The sequence below is a fragment of the Bombina bombina genome, chromosome 1 (assembly GCF_027579735.1).
Source record: "Bombina bombina isolate aBomBom1 chromosome 1, aBomBom1.pri, whole genome shotgun sequence".
Classification (NCBI taxonomy): domain Eukaryota; kingdom Metazoa; phylum Chordata; class Amphibia; order Anura; family Bombinatoridae; genus Bombina; species Bombina bombina.
Window position 1 is genome coordinate 1,026,054,649 of NC_069499.1, and position 16,219 is coordinate 1,026,070,867.

At 41.6% G+C, this 16,219-nt stretch overlaps 1 protein-coding gene across 3 annotated transcripts in view; it reads left to right on the forward strand.

Moving 5' to 3' along the window:
- Positions 1 to 16,219, forward strand: part of CDK5RAP1 (CDK5 regulatory subunit associated protein 1) — a 240,039-nt gene that overhangs the window by 150,551 nt on the left and 73,269 nt on the right. The gene's annotated exons all lie outside the window — the stretch shown is intronic.

A 16,219-nucleotide genomic window follows, 5' to 3' on the forward strand; every position in this document is an offset into this window, starting at 1 on the left:
AATTTCTCTGCGACTGACTGCTTGGAGATTGAACGCTTGATTTTATCAAAACGTGGTTTCTCCGAGTCGGTCATTGATACCTTAATTCAGGCTCGAAAGCCTGTCACCAGGAAAATCTATCATAAGATATGGTTTAAATATCTTCATTGGTGTGAATCCAAGGGTTACTCATGGATTAAAGTCAGGATTCTTAGGATATTATCCTTTCTCCAAGAAGGATTGGAGAAGGGATTGTCAGCTAGTTCCTTAAAGGGACAGATTTCTGCTCTGTCTATTCTTCTGCACAAGCGTCTGGCAGATGTTCCAGACGTTCAGGCGTTTTGTCAGGCTTTAGTTAGAATCAAGCCTGTGTTTAAACCTGTTGCTCCACCATGGAGTTTAAATTTAGTTCTTAAAGTTCTTCAAGGGGTTCCGTTTGAACCTCTGCATTCCATAGATATCAAGCTTTTATCTTGGAAAGTTCTGTTTTTGGTAGCTATCTCTTCGGCTCGAAGAGTTTCAGCGTTATCTGCCTTACAGTGTGATTCCCCTTATCTGATCTTCCATGCAGATAAGGTAGTTTTGCGTACCAAACCTGGGTTTCTTCCTAAGGTGGTATCTAATAAGAATATCAATCAGGAGATTGTTGTTCCGTCACTGTGTCCTAATCCTTCTTCAAAGAAGGAACGTCTATTACACAATCTTGACGTGGTTCGTGCTTTAAAGTTTTATTTACAAGCTACTAAGGATTTTCGTCAAACATCTGCATTGTTTGTTGTCTACTCTGGACAGAGGAGAGGCCAAAAGGCTTCGGCATCTTCTCTTTCTTTTTGGCTGAGAAGCATAATCCGTTTAGCTTATGAGACTGCTGGCCAGCAGCCTCCTCAAAGAATTACAGCTCATTCCACTAGAGCGGTAGCTTCCACATTAGCTTTTAAAAATGAGGCCTCTGTTGAACAGATTTGTAAGGCGGCGACTTGGTCTTCGCTTCATACTTTTTCTAAATTCTACAAATTTGATACCTTTGCTTCCTTGGAGGCTATTTTTGGGAGAAAGGTCTTGCAGGCAGTGTTGCCTTCCGTTTAAGTTCCTGCCTTGTCCCTCCCTTCATCCGTGTCCTAAAGCTTTGGTATTGGTATCCCACAAGTAATGGATGAACCCGTGGACTGGATACACCTTACAAGAGAAAACAAAATTTATGCTTACCTGATAAATTTCTTTCTCTTGTGGTGTATCCAGTCCACGGCCTTGCCCTGTCACTTTAAGGCAGGGTTTTTTTATTTTTAAACTACAGTCACCACTGCACCCTATAGTTTCTCCTTTTTCTTGCTTGTCTTCGGTCGAATGACTGGGAGTGGCAGTTAGGGGAGGCGCTATATAGACAGCTCTGCTGTGGGTGTCCTCTTGCAACTTCCTGTTGGGAAGGAGAATATCCCACAAGTAATGGATGAACCCGTGGACTGGATACACCACAAGAGAAAGAAATTTATCAGTTAAGCATAAATTTTTCTTGGAAAATTGTTTTCTTGGAAAGTGTTGTTCCTTTTGGCCATCTCTTCTGCTAGAAGAGTTTCTGAGCTATCTGCTCTTTCTTGTGAATCTCCTTTTCTGATTTTTCATCAGGATAAGGCGGTTTTGCGGACTTCATTTAAATTTTTGCCTAAAGTTGTGAATTCTAATAACATTAGTAGAGAAATTGTTGTCCCTTCCTTGTGTCCTAATCCTAAGAATTCTATAGAAAGATCCTTACATTCTTTGGATGTGGTAAGAGCTTTGAAATATTATGTTGAAGCTACTAAAGATTTCAGGAAGACTTCTAGTCTATTTGTTATATTTTCGGGTCCTAGGAAAGGTCAGAAGGCTTCTGCTATTTCCTTGGCTTCTTGGTTAAAGCTTTTGATTCATTCAGCTTATTTGGAGTCGGGTAAGACCGCGCCTCAGAGAATTACAGCTCATTCTACTAGATCAGTCTCCACTTCGTGGGCTGTTAAGAATGAAGCTTCAGTTGATCAGATTTGCAAAGCAGCAACTTGGTCTTCTTTGCATACATTTAATAAAATCTACCGTTTTGATGTATTTGCTTCTTCAGAAGCAGTTTTTGGTAGAAAAGTTCTTCAGGCAGCTGTTTCAGTTTGATTCTTCTGCTGATGTTTTAAGTTTTTCTTGTCATTTAAAGAATAAACTTATTATTTGGGTTGTGGATTATTTTTTCAGCGGAAAATGGCTGCTTTTTATTTTATCCCTCCCTCTCTAGTGACTCTTGCGTGGAGTTCCACATCTTGGGTATTGATATCCCATATGTCACTAGCTCATGGACTCTTTCCAATTACATGAAAGAAAACATAATTTATGTAAGAACTTACCTGATAAATTCATTTCTTTCATATTGGCAAGAGTCCATGAGGCCCACCCTTTTTATGGTGGTTATGATTTTTTGTATAAAGCACAATTATTTCCAAATTCCTTTGTTGATGCTTTTTACTCCTTTCTTTTTCACCCCACTACTTGGCTATTCGTTAAACTGAGTTGTGGGTGTGGTGAGGGGTGTATTTATAGGCATTTTGAGGTTTGGGAAACTTTGGCCCTCCTGGTAGGATTGTATATCCCATACGTCACTAGCTCATGGACTCTTGCCAATATGAAAGAAATGAATTTATCAGTTCTTTCATAAATTATGTTTTTTCAGCAGTGCAAGTTTGTTCTGCTCTGTGCTGGGGTGTAGTCATAGCCCATGTCAGTCTCTTCAGTAGAGCAGTGGTGGCTTTTAAGCAATGGGAACTTGTGGGGTACAATCCTCACTGTGCCTCCCATGTATTTAATGCTGCCCTAACGTTGTAAGCCTGAGTAAGATTACTCAGTCTTTGTTTTTCTTCCACAGGTCCATATGAGGGATCATGCCTCTCAAACCTAGTGAGCTGCCTTGCTGGTTTCTGGAGGTAAGTGCTGATATTATTTTTCTGGGGCAGGAAAACTATTGCACTTTATTATCATTTGAACACAAGAAACATTTTCCTAAAGAGCTGGGGATAATGTTAAAATGGCAGTAATGGCAGGTAATAGGGACGAGGATTTTTTTTGGCTTAATGTGTGGTGTGTGTTTCACTTACTCCCGGTGGCTTTACTTTAGAGTACTTTTTGCCGACCAGGAGGGTAATTTTCATACGCCCACGATGGGCGGGCATAGCTGAGGAGGCAAGTTTCTGTTGCGTGCCTTTTCCCCTTCACTTCCTGTGTTCCGGAGGGGAGACAGCGTCACTGCAGACTTGTAAGCAGTGCTACGGTTTCCGGACTGCGTTTACTGGGATATCATTTGAGTCCGGACTTCTTCTAAGCAGGATATACACTCCGGTGTCAGCACGGAAGGTAGGCACCTCAGCAAAGCTAAGCTGAGGTGTAGAGGTTGTCCGGAGTGTTTGGGACAGTCTGTTTATTATTTTCTTGCAGCAAGAATAAAACAGTTACGGTTTAACATTTAAAGAGACAGTAACTTTTTTTGGGGGTGTTAATTTCTTCCTAATATCAATTTATTTAACTCTAATTTGATCAATTGTGAGTAAAGATGGACCAAGAGGTCATGAAAAATGTTTCTTGTTCTTTATGTTTTGATGCTAACATGGAACCACCAATCCCTTTCTGTTCCTCATGTATTGAGAGAACTTTAAATTACAGGGATAGACTTTTTTTCTGAGCCAACAAGACGGATGCTGTTCAGGGTTCTCCTGACAATGTTCAAGATAATTCCGCAGCTTTCTCTTCAAGTGTCCCAAAATTTATCATCCACACATGCAGTGCCCTGCGCTTCCTCTCTATCTCCGCCTGGAGTCACATTGCAAGACATCGCTACCCTCATGTCTTCTGCGGTATCTGAGGCGCTGTCTGCCTTTCCCATGCTGCAGGGGAAACACAAGAGGATATGTATAGACTCAGTGAGTTAGGTTTCTGATACAGTAGTGGCTATTCCGAATGTTCCCTCACAGAAATCTGAGGAGGAAGATACTTCGGTAGCATCTGAGGGTGAAATCTCAGACTCAGACAGTGTAATTCCTTCTTCTGATGCTGACGTGGTATCCTTCAGGTTTAATCAAATAAAACAGAAGGTTAAATAGTCAAACAACCTAAGAACTAAGCTTCTGCACCTAAGGAAAACACTATACTCCTCAAATAATAGTGTTAATTTACAAGAAAAGAAAAGGTCAAGAGGTGGCGCTATAAGATGAGAAAATGCTATATAATGTGACAATGTAACTCACAAGAAGCTAGATGGCAATAAGCTGTAATGCCTATATAAGTGGTATTAAATATAATTTATTTACAAAATAAGAAAAAACTGATACATCTCATAAAAATATAATACAAAATATAATTAATCTATCAATTAATAAATCTATCAACACTGGTGTCAAAAACAATTCATAAACATTTCATATTAAAAAATCCTAATTCATATAAAGATATACTGTAATAAAAAGACCACTGATCATAAAGGTGTTGCAATTATCACGCCAAGTATTAATATCACAATTGTTTATACACTTATATACACAACTTTTTCAACTTTTTCAATGGTGTACACAGCTTTTTCAATAGTATTTTTAAATGGTACATAAGAAAAGGATCACTAATAGATCATTCACAGATTCGTTATCCAAAGAAACAATAATATTCAAACATAAGCTTATTAGCTGATTCGTTATTCAGGGGAACAACCAAATGCCAAATCTTAAAATGTTTTTAGTCTCTAGTCTGTTCTCAGACTAAGTTTTTATCTTATGTGCTTGCTGACTTAGTTGTTACAATTGTATTTATATTCTTTGTGATGATTGAGTGTCAGATAATACCCTAGTAGCCAAATGTAACGTCTCTTACAATGTTATCCGTGATACTGTTCACCTTCAAGTATCTGGTGCGGATAGTGGATACTGACAAATCTTTGCTTTACCTTTAGTCTGTGTTTTTATCTAGAGGATTTTCAGTAGTTGTTATAAGCTCCACAACGGCTAACCCTTCAGGACCTGGTAATCCTGGGGTTCCTTTCTGCTTACTGTGATGAAGAATATTCATATGACAGAGATTTATACGGTTCCAGCTCAAGCGTTTTTTTTTACCGGTTTGTTACGCCTTGCAGGGAGCTGGAGGTGTGTACACACATTCACGTTCAGTCCAGTCAGGTGATCTACACGTTTCGGCGGGATGCCTTTGTCATTTTAAGATTTGGCATTTGGTTGTTCCCCTGAATAACGAATCAGCTAATAAGCTTATGTTTGAATATTGTTGTTTCTTTGGATAACGAATCTGCAAATGATCCATTAGTGATCCTTTTCTTATGTACCATTTAAAAATACTATTGAAAAAGCCGTGTACACCATTGAAAAAGTTGAAAAAGTTGTGTATATAAGTGTATAAACAATTGTGATATTAATACTTGGTGTGATAATTGTAACAACTTTCTTTTTATTACAGTATATATTTATATGAATTAGGATTTTTTAATATGAAATTTTTATTAATTGTTTTTGACACCGGTGTCGATAGATTTATTAATTGATATATTAATTATATTTTGTATTATATTTTTATAAGATGTATCAGTTTTTTCTTATTTTGTAAATAAATTATATTTAATACCACTTATATAGGCATTACAGCTTATTGCCATCTAGCTTCTTGTGAGTTACATTGTCACATTATATAGCATTTTCTCATCTTATAGCGTCACCTCTTGACCTTTTCTATCCTTCAGGTTTAAGCTAGAACACCTCCGTTTGTTACTTAAGGAGGTTTTGGCTACCTTTGATGACTCTGATACTACGGTCGTAGTCAATCCTAAGAAGTCTAGTAAGCTAAACAAGTATTTTGATGTACCTTCCATGGTGGAGGTTTTTCCTGTACCTGATCGGGCTAGAGAAATTATTGCGAGGGAATGGGAGAGACCTGGTATCCTTTTTTAAAGGGTAAAATCTTGTTTGGGCCAGGCTTAGCTGAAATTATCTCTGACATTACGGGGGGGGGGGGGGGAAGTTTCATTTCCTCCCTCAGGATAAGAGGAATAAACAAAAGGGACGTCAGAGTAATTTTCGTTCTTTTCGAAACTTCATGGGTAAACCTTCCTCTGCCAAGCAAGATCAATCCAAGCCTTCCTGGAGGACCAACCAATCTTGGAACAGGGAGAAGCAAGCTAAGAAACCTGTTGCTGACTCAAAGTCTGCATGATGGGTCTGCCCCCGATCCGGGACCAGATCTTATAGGGGGCAGACTTTCCTTCTTCGATGAGGCTTGGGTTCGGGATGTTCAGGATCCCTGGGCAGTGGACATCGTGTCCCAGGGATACAAACTAGAGTTCAAAACCTTTCCTCCCAGGGCCAGGTTCCTGCTTTCAAGATTATCTGTAGACCAGATAAAAAGAGAGGCGTTCTTACACTGTGTCCGAGACCTCTCCGAGTGATAGTTCCTGTTCCACTGCAGGAACAGGGTCTGGATTTTTACTCCAATATGTTTGTGGTTCCCAAGAAAGAAGGAACCTTCAGACCAATTTTAGATCTCAAAAGTTTAAACAAGTTCCTCAGAGTACCGTCCTTCAAGATGGAAACTATTCGATCCATTCTTCCCTTGGTTCAGGAGGGTCAATTCATGACGACAGTAGATTTAAAGAATGCATACCTGCATGTTCCCATCCACAGGGATCATCACAAGTTTCTGAGGTTCGCATTTCTAGACAAACACTTTCAGTTTGTGGCTCTTCCATTCGGCCTTGCCACAGCTTTTTCAAAGGTACTGGGATCCCTGTTGGCGGTGCTCCGGTTGCGGGGCATTGCAGTGGCGCGTTATCTGGGCAACATTCTGGTTCAAGTTCCATTCTTTCAAGCAAACTCCCACATGGAGATGTTGTTATCCTTCCTGCGTTCTCACAGTTGGAAGGTGAATTTGGGATAGAGTTACAGCTACAAGGGTGGTGTTCTTGGGAACCATAATAGATTCCCTATCAATGAAAATTTTTCTGACGGATGTGAGAAAATCAAAGATCTTCAACTCTTGTCTGGCCCTTCAGTCCTCTCCTCGGCCGTCAGTGGCTCAATGTATGGAGGTGATCGGTCTGATGGTAGCTGCCATGGACATCATTCCGTTTGCCCGTTTCCACCTCAGACCTTTGAAGTTATGCATGTTCAGGCAGTGGAACGGGGATTACGCAGATCTGTGCCCGCGATTACAGCTGGATCAGGCGACAAGAGATTCTCTTCCTTGGGGGTTGTCTCAGGAGCATCTCTCCCAGGGACAATGCTTTCGCACACCCACCTGGGTGATTGTGACAACGGACGCCAGCCTGCTGGTTTGGGGAGCAGTCTGGAGCTCTCTAAAGGCTCAGGGGGCATGGACTCAGGAGGAGTCTGTTCTCCCCATAAACATTCTAGAGTTGAGGGCAATCTTCAATGCTCTTCTGGCCTGGCCTCAGTTAGCTTCAGCCCAGGTTATCAGGTTTCAGTCAGACAACACAACCTTAGTGGCTTACATCAACCATCAGGGAGGAACTCGGAGTTCCTTGGCCATGTCAGAGGTAGCCACGATTATTCAGTGCGCAGAAACCCACAACTGCTGTCTATCTGCGATCCACATTCCAGGAGTGGACAATTGGGAAGCGGATTTTCTGAGCAGACAGACTTTTCACCCGGGGGAGTGGGTACTTCATCCGGAGGTGTTTGCCAACTTGGTTCTCAAGTGGGGACAGCCGGAGCTGGATCTCATGGCATCTCGACAGAATGCCAAGCTTCCGAGGTACGGGTCGCGGTCAAGGGATCCTCAGGCTGTACTAATAGATGCTCTGGCGGTTCCTTGGAATTTCAGTCTAGCATACTTATTTCCTCCGTTCGCTCTCCTTCCTCGGGTTATTGCTGGAATGAAACAGGAGAAGTCGTCAGTGATCCTAATTGCACCGGCATGGCCTCGCAGGATCTGGTATGCAGACCTAGTGGAGATGTCATCTCTCCCACCTTGGAGTCTACCACTACGGAAAGACCTGCTTCAAGGACCCTTTCTTCATCCAAATCTCGGGTCTGGAGAAGGGTCTATCTGCATATACTTTGAAGGGTCAAATATCTGCCTTGTCTATTTTGTTGCATAAACGTCTTGCGGATGTACCGGACGTGCAATCTTTTTGTCAGGCCTTGGTCAGAATCAGGCCTGTGTTCAAACCTGTTACTCCTCCATGGAGTCTTAACTTTGTTCTTAAAGTTCTTCAACAGGCTCCGTTTGAGCCTATGCATTCCTTGGATATTAAGTTATTATCTTGGAAGGTTTTGTTTCTTGTTGCTATTTCTTCTGCTCGCAGAGTCTCAGAACTGTCGGCGCTGTAGTGTGAATCCCCTTAATTTATTTTTCTTTCTGATAAGGTAGTTCTGAGTACTAAGTTGGGGTTCCTTCCTAAGGTGGTTTCGGATAGGAACATTAATCAAGAGATTGTTTTTCCTTCTCTGTGTCGTAACGCTTCTTCTCATAAGGAGTGTCTGCTGCACAACCTAGATGTGGTGCATGCGTTGAAATACTATCTACAGGTGACTAAGGATTTTCGCCAGTCTTCGGCTCTATTTGTTGTTTTCTATGGGAAACGTAAGGGTCAGAAAGCTACGGCTACTTCTCTTTCTTTGTGGCTGAAGAGTATAATTCGCTTGGCCTATGAAACCGCTGGACAGCCGCCTCCTGAGAGAGTCACGGCTCATTCTACAATGACTGTTTCCTCTTCCTGGGCATTCAAAAATGAAGCTTCTGTGGAACAGATCTGCAAGGCTGCATCTTGGTCCTCTCTACACACTTTTTCAAAATTCTATAAATTTGACACGTTTGCCTCAGCTGAGGCTTCTTTTGGGAGAAAGGTTCTTCAAGCAGTGGTGCCTTCCGTTTAGGTTCCCTGTCTTGTCCCTCCCTTATCATCTTTGTCCTCTAGCTTGGGTATTGATTCCAATAGTAATTAGAGATGATCCGTGGACTCACCGTGTCATTAGAAAGAAAACGAAATTTATGCTTACCTGATAAATTTATTTATTTATTGACACGGTGAGTCCACGGCCCGCACTGTTTTCTTAGACAGTGTTTTGTGTTATAAACCTCTGCACCTTGTTACTTCCTTTCTCTCTTTTACTTTGGTCGAATGACTGGGGTTGGAGGGAAGGGAGGTGATATTTAATAGTTTTGCTGTGGTGCTCTTTGCCGCCTCCTGCTGGGCAGGAGTGATAATCCCAATAGTAATTAGAGATGATCCGTGGACTCACCGTGTCAAGAAAAAAATAAATTTATCAGGTAAGCATACATTTTGTTTTTTTAAAGTCTAAATGCACAAAAAATCTGTTCAAAATAAATTACATTTTAAATAATTACCACTTCCACTATTCTCTATCCTTGTAATTAATACTCTTGTCCTTCAGGCATGTGTCATTGAATTATTGGGTTGTAATAATCTAAAATAAAATAATTTTAATATCTTCTAGCAATTACTGTAAAGTAGGCCTTCGTGGCATTCATATATAATATGCTGTTTTTCTTTCTTCAATCTAGATAAATTTATTGGAACAATGTGTGACTCTATGCAGCATAACAATTTGCTAGTATAACCTAGTCACGTATCATGTATAATAATGACAATATGGCCTAGATCACGAGTGGAGAGCTATTTAGTACTCCTGATTGCGCATTAACTTTGCTAAATGACATTTTTTTTTGCATGAGTTGGGTTGCGCTCTTATTACAAAGTAAAGTAAAAAGTTTGCACGTGAGCACAAACCCGATGAATGCAAAACAATATTGCGACTGTGTTAACTTCTTCCATATACTTCAATGGAGCACGTAAACTGGCAAAAAAAAACAATACCCATATTTGCAAGGTAACCCGACATGAAATATTAATATTTTACACTCCAATGTTCTTCACAGGTTTTGCGATTTCGATTTTAATGCTGTCGGGTTAGTGCACATGAAAACTTACTAATCATAAGGCACGTTATTGAAATATTAAATTTAAAATATTAAAATGGTTAGTAAAAATGATTAAACTTATTATTTATTATTCAGAATATTTTACAGTATGTTTAATATTTTGGAATAATTTTTATTATACATTTTCATGTTAACCCAACCGCCTTAATATCTAAATCTTGATGCCCAATGTACAAAACGCATATTTTACATTCCTATGTTCTTCACATAGAAAATAATGTATGTTTTATTATTCAATATATATATATATATATATATAACGTTTTTAACATTGAGTGGCTAACTAAAAATGTCCCTCTAGGTTAGTGGCTCTTAACCCCTGACTAGTGAACCATAGTGATATTTCCTTCTTAATACAGGGAGAGTCCACAGCTGCATTCATTACTTGTGGGAAATACAGAACCTGGCCACCAGGAGGAGGCAAAGACACCCCAGCCAAAGGCTTAAATACCTCCCCACTTCCCTCATCTCCCAGTCATTCTTTGCCTTTCGTCACAGGAGGTTGGCAGAGAAGTGTCAGAAGATTACGGAGTAGTTCCTTAGGAAGGGTATCTGCCCTTCGAGATGGGACTGGAGTTTTAAGTGGTCTTGTCAGCCTCTCAGTGAGAGCATTGACGAAAGTTAGATTCTGGAGATGCAGGGAGAGTCTTTCTGCGAAACCATCCATATTAACAGCTCCTTAAGCAATCGGCATTGACGAGTTTCGCTGCCTGCTTTCTTCACTAAAGTCCATGTCAGAAGCGCTGCTACAATCTGTCAAACTTGAAGGACCGTGTTACTGTTCCACAGCATAGATTCCGGTAAGATTGTTTCATTTTTTACACACATTGCAAACCCTAGAAGATAGGGTCACAGTGTGGCTCCTTTTATCTATATAGAATTAAGGGTTAATATCTCCTGAGGGGGATTATGAACATTTGGGTTTAATCATATATGCTTTATTTGATTTTATGCTGCTTTTTGTGTAAGATGTTTATGGGCTGAAATGGAACATACTGGTTTCACTTTCACTTTGAAGGTTGCACGGCTTAAAAGCTTGGTGCGCTTTTTCTCATAGCAGGGACGGTCCTGCATTGCGCACCATGTGACCGGAATGGTCGAGGCTTCCATTTCCTTTCTCTTGACCGAGTTACTATCAGAGAGGATTTTTAACTCTGTTCTATCTAGGTCATAGGAGCTGGTGAGTGCCCCAACCATTGGGGGTATAAAAGTGCCGCTTTTTTTAATTTAAAATAAAGTTATTTTTTTCTGTAGTCCTCCGCATATCGTACTTTAGCTAAGGAAGATTCTGATTCTTTAGAGGGTGCTCCCTCTATTTGAAAGAGTAATGCCTGTTTATATTGTGAGGGAGCTCTGGAATATCCGCCCTCTCAATTATGTTCCATATGCCTTGATAAAGGGATTATTTCAAATAAGGTTGACATGTTTGATACCTCTGAGCCGCCCACCTCTGAGGAGTCCTCGTCCAGTGAGGCACACTCTTTATATACACATGCAGCTTCCCATTGCACTGCTAATCCTCCGCCTGAAGGGGGCCTTTTTTCACCAGACGTTACTGCCCAGTTTCATATGGTGGTGTCTGCGGCCAATAGTGCTTTCTCTCGCACTGCTAAGCGCAAGCGAAAGGTTAAATTTTGCACTCCTGCCCAGGTGGCATCATGTAATTTGTCGGATATATCCAATCAGTTATCCGAGCATGAGGTTCTCTCTGAAACTTCAGAGTATGAACTTTCAGGGTTGGAGTCTGCTGCCTATAATCCTCCACCTGTGGAGGATCCAGTTTTGATGGCAATCATTATTTAGGACAAGTGGAAAAGGTTTAGATTCCCCTTCCCGTCGTCTACATTTTAAGGATCCCGGTTCCGAGCTCTCTATGGGGGTGGGTTATTTTTTTTCTCATCCCTACTTGGTTGGCGCTAATTTTACCCTTGCCACACGTAATGCTAGCCCGTGTGAGGATAGTTTATCGTTCATAGAGCCGCTGGATATAAGGATGGAAAGGATTTTAACCTATGTGATATTTGCTTTTACATGCTGCGCTTGTCGCTACAGTTGCTGGAGCGGCTACCTTTTGGTGCATCTCCTTCGCGAAAATGATCGAGGCGGAGGGTCTCCTCAACATTTTTCATTAAAGAATTACCGTCTTCTGGGTTACTAATTCTTTTATCTGTGCTGTTATTACGCAGATTAATTAGCCTATGGCTCAGACTTCAGATTTTCTGTTCAGGCCCGTAAGGCGCTCTGACAGATATAACTTCTAAGTCTAGTCTCTTTCCCTCTTCTTTAAGGGAAAGAGTGAGTTTGACTATCTTCATGGTTTAAGGGGCCAAGGGTGCCTTCATACCGTAAGATGAGAACAATTCTAAGGGACAAAATTCGTATTTTTGTTCCTTTAGTTCTGATAAAAGCCCAGCGTCAGAGGCCTCCACTAAACCAGAGCAAACCAAGAGTTCTTGAAAGCCGGTCCTGGAAAATATCCAAGCAGAGCAAGAAGCCCGCTGAGACTAAGTCCGCATGAAGGGGCGGCCCACGGTCCTATTTTAGATCGTCTAGGGGGCAGTCTGCCGCTCTTTCAGAGGCTTGGTTCAGGGACGTGCAGGATCCTTGGGTACTGAAGTTTATAGCTCAGGGTTGCAGCATAAGTTTCAAATCTCATCCACTCAGAGGCAGATTCATCCTCTCACCTGTCTTTAAGACTAGGAAAGAGGGAAGCCTTTCTGGAGTGCGTAAGGGATCTATCCTCCTTTGGAGTCATTGTCCCAGTGTCTATCATAGAGAGAGGTTTGGGATACTATTCAAACATTTTTGTGGTCCCAAAGAAGGAGGGATTTTTCCGTCCAGTTCTGGACCTAAAGTGCTTAAACAAATTTCTAAATGCCCCCTCGTCAAGATGGAGACAATAAGTCCATCCTTCCCTTAATTTGGAAAGGGCAGTTTATGACCACTTTAGATCTGAAGGAGGCATTCCTTCACCTTCCAGTCCACAGGGAACACTTCCAGTTCCTCAGGTTTAGGTTCCTGGACCAGCACTTCCAGATCATTGCACTTCCGTTTGGTCCAGCTACTGTTCCAAGAATTTTACGAAGGTTCTAGGGGCTCTTCTAGCAGTCACCAGAACCCGGGGTGTAGCAATAGCTCCCTTCTTGGACGATATTCTGGTACAAGCACCATAGTTTCGTCTGGTGGAAGACCATTCGGAATCTCTCCTCTGGGGAAGATAGAGAAAGGACTTCTCTTATTCCAAGCACCATGGTGGAATTCCTGGGCACGATATTAGATTCCATAGACATGAGAATATTTATAACAGACCAGAGAAGTTGCAAACTAGCTTCAACATGTCTTGCCCTCCAGACCTCCTTAAGGCCATCTGTGGCTCAGTGTATGGAGGTGATTGGTCTCATGGTGTCCAGCATGGACATCATTCTCTTTGCCTGGTTCCACCTCAGGCCGTTGCAACTGTGCATGCTGAGGCAGTGGAACTGCGATCATTTGGATCTGTTTCAACAGATTTCTCTGGACAATCGGTCAAGAGAATCACTCTCTCTTAGTGGCTCTGTCCGGATCACCTGTCCCAAGGGACATCCTTTTTAAGACCATTCTGGGTGACTGTGACTACGGACACAAGTCTGTCAGGATGGGGAGCTGTTTGGGGCGCCAGGAAGGCGCAGGGCCTGTGGACACAGGAGAGCTCCCTCCTGTTCAACATTCTAGACCTTTGGGTGATATTCAATGCTCTGAAGGTTTGGTCCCTACTGGGTTCGTCCCAATTTATCTGATTCCAATCAGACAATATATCCTCGGTGGCTTACATCAAAGATTAGGGGGGATTGAGAAGCTTCATGGCATTGAGGGAAGTATCTCGGATTCTGACAGGTGGGAAATGCTGGAGATAGATCTCATGGCGTCCCGTCTCAATACCTAGCTTCCCAGATATGAGTCGAGGTCCAGGGGTCCTCAGGCGGAGCTAATAATGTATTAGCGGTGCCTTGGAGGTTCAATCTAATTTCTCTTTTCCTGCCATTACCACTCCTTCCTTGAGTGGTGACTTGAATCTTTCAGGAGCAGGCGTCAGTGATACTGATCGCTTCATTGTGGCCGCGAAGGATATGGTTCGCGAATTTAGTGGCGATGTCATCATCTCCTCCTTGGAGGTAACCTTGTCGCAGGGATTTGCTGGAACAAGGCCCCTTTATTCATCAAATTCTTAGTCTTGGTCAAGAGAGCGTTTTCTGAGAGTGTTATCGATACTCTCATTCTAGCTTGTAAGCCTGTTACTCGTCGCATCTTTCATAAGGTGTGGAGGACCTACTTATTCTGGTGTGAGGAGTGTGGTTTGTCCTGGCACAAAGTAAAGGTTGCCAGGATTCCTTCTTTTCTCGAGGTTGGACTGGAGAAGGGCCTCTCAGCTAGTTCCTTGAAGGGACAGATTTGGCCCTGTTTGTTTTACTGTAAAAGAGGCTTGCTGAGCTTCCGGATGTATAGTCTTTTGTTAAGGTTCTGACTAGGAGCAGGCCGGTGTTTAGATCTAATGCTCCTCCTTGGAGTTTAAATCTTGTTCTTAAAGTTTTGCCATGGGCTCCGTTTGAGCCTATGCACAAGGTTGACATAAAGTTTTTTTGTCTTGGAAGGTTCTTTTTCTACTAGCTATTTCTACTGCGCGCAGAGTCTCTGAGATTGCTGCCTTGCAATGCGACCCTCCTTATCTGGTGTTCCATGCTGATAAGGCTGTTCTACGAACTAAGTTAGGATTTCTTCCTAAGGTTGTGTCAAATCGCAACATCACTCAAGAAATTGTGGTTCCTTCCTTATGTCCTAATCCTTCTTCATCAAAGGAACGTTTACTGCATAATCTGGATGTGGTTCGTGCCTTGAAGTTCTTTCTTCAGGCTACAAAGGAATTTAGACAAACTTATTCTCAGTTTGTTATCTATTCTGGGAAGCGTAGGGGACAGAGGGCCTCTTCGACTTCCTTATCTTTTTAGTTAAGGAGTACTTAGCATATGAGTTAGCGGGTTTTAAGCCTCCTCAGAGGATTACTGCTCATTCTACGAGAGCAGTGGTTTCCTCTTGGGCCTTCAAAAATGAGGCCTCTATGGATCAGATTTGTAAGACGTGCTACCTGATCCTCCTTACATACTTTTTCCAAATTTTACAAGTTTGCTGTTTTTGCTTCTGCTAAAGCAGCCTTCGGGTTTTGCAGGCTGTGGTGCCCTCAGATTAGGGTCCGCCTCTCTTTTTTACCTTCCTGTTAGCATTCAGTGTCCTCTGTAGCTTGGGTAATGTTTCCCACAAGTAATGAATGCAGCTGTGGACTCTCCCTGTATTAAGAAGGAAAACATAAATTATGACTTACCAGATAATTTCCTTTCCTTCGATACAGGGAGAGTCCACAGCTCCCGCCCATGTTCTCCGATGAGCGGCCCTAAATTTATTTTGTTTTCTTCTGGCACCTTTTTCACCCTGATATTTCTCCTACTGTTTCCTTGTTCCCTCGGCAGAATGACTGGGGGATGAGGGAAGTGGGGGAGGTATTTAAGCCTTTGGCTGGGGTGTCTTTGCCTCCTCCTGGTGGCCAGGTTCTGTATTTCCCACAAGTAATGAATGCAGCTGTGGACTCTCCCTGTATCGAAGGAAAGGAAATTATCTGGTAAGTCATAATTTATGTTTTTCCACCCCTGTGTATGTATAGTGTGTGTATGTATGTATGTATGTATGTATGTATATATATATATATATATATATATATATATATATATATATATGTACAAACACAAAGTTACAGTGGTGAACACAACAGAGTGAGTATCACCACTGAAAACCAGAGTTGCGCACACTCACAATAGGGTATATTATAGATAATATTGTAGTAGTATAATGATAATCAAGTTACCTACCACAGAATAAAATACACTTCTAGAAAGATGAGAAAAATATATTCACATACTTATCACAATTTAAGACATCCAATGTGAAAATAAATAAAAAAAGTCTTATTCTTCTGATGGCGATATTAGAATGAAATTTGAGAGTGATGTTCAGTGCTGCTCGTCACAAAACAACTCAAGGTTCAATTTGAGTAAAGTGGTACAGCTGCAGAGATCTAAAAAAACAAGCGCACAGAAACACCTCTCATAGTGCAGATCAATTTAATACAATGAAACAGATATATATAAAAACAAGAACAACTTAGGGTATTCCCTACTCACAAGTGTAACCCCAATCTAATGAGGTAAGTATAGGCAGGTGGATCTAAAAGTGTCCC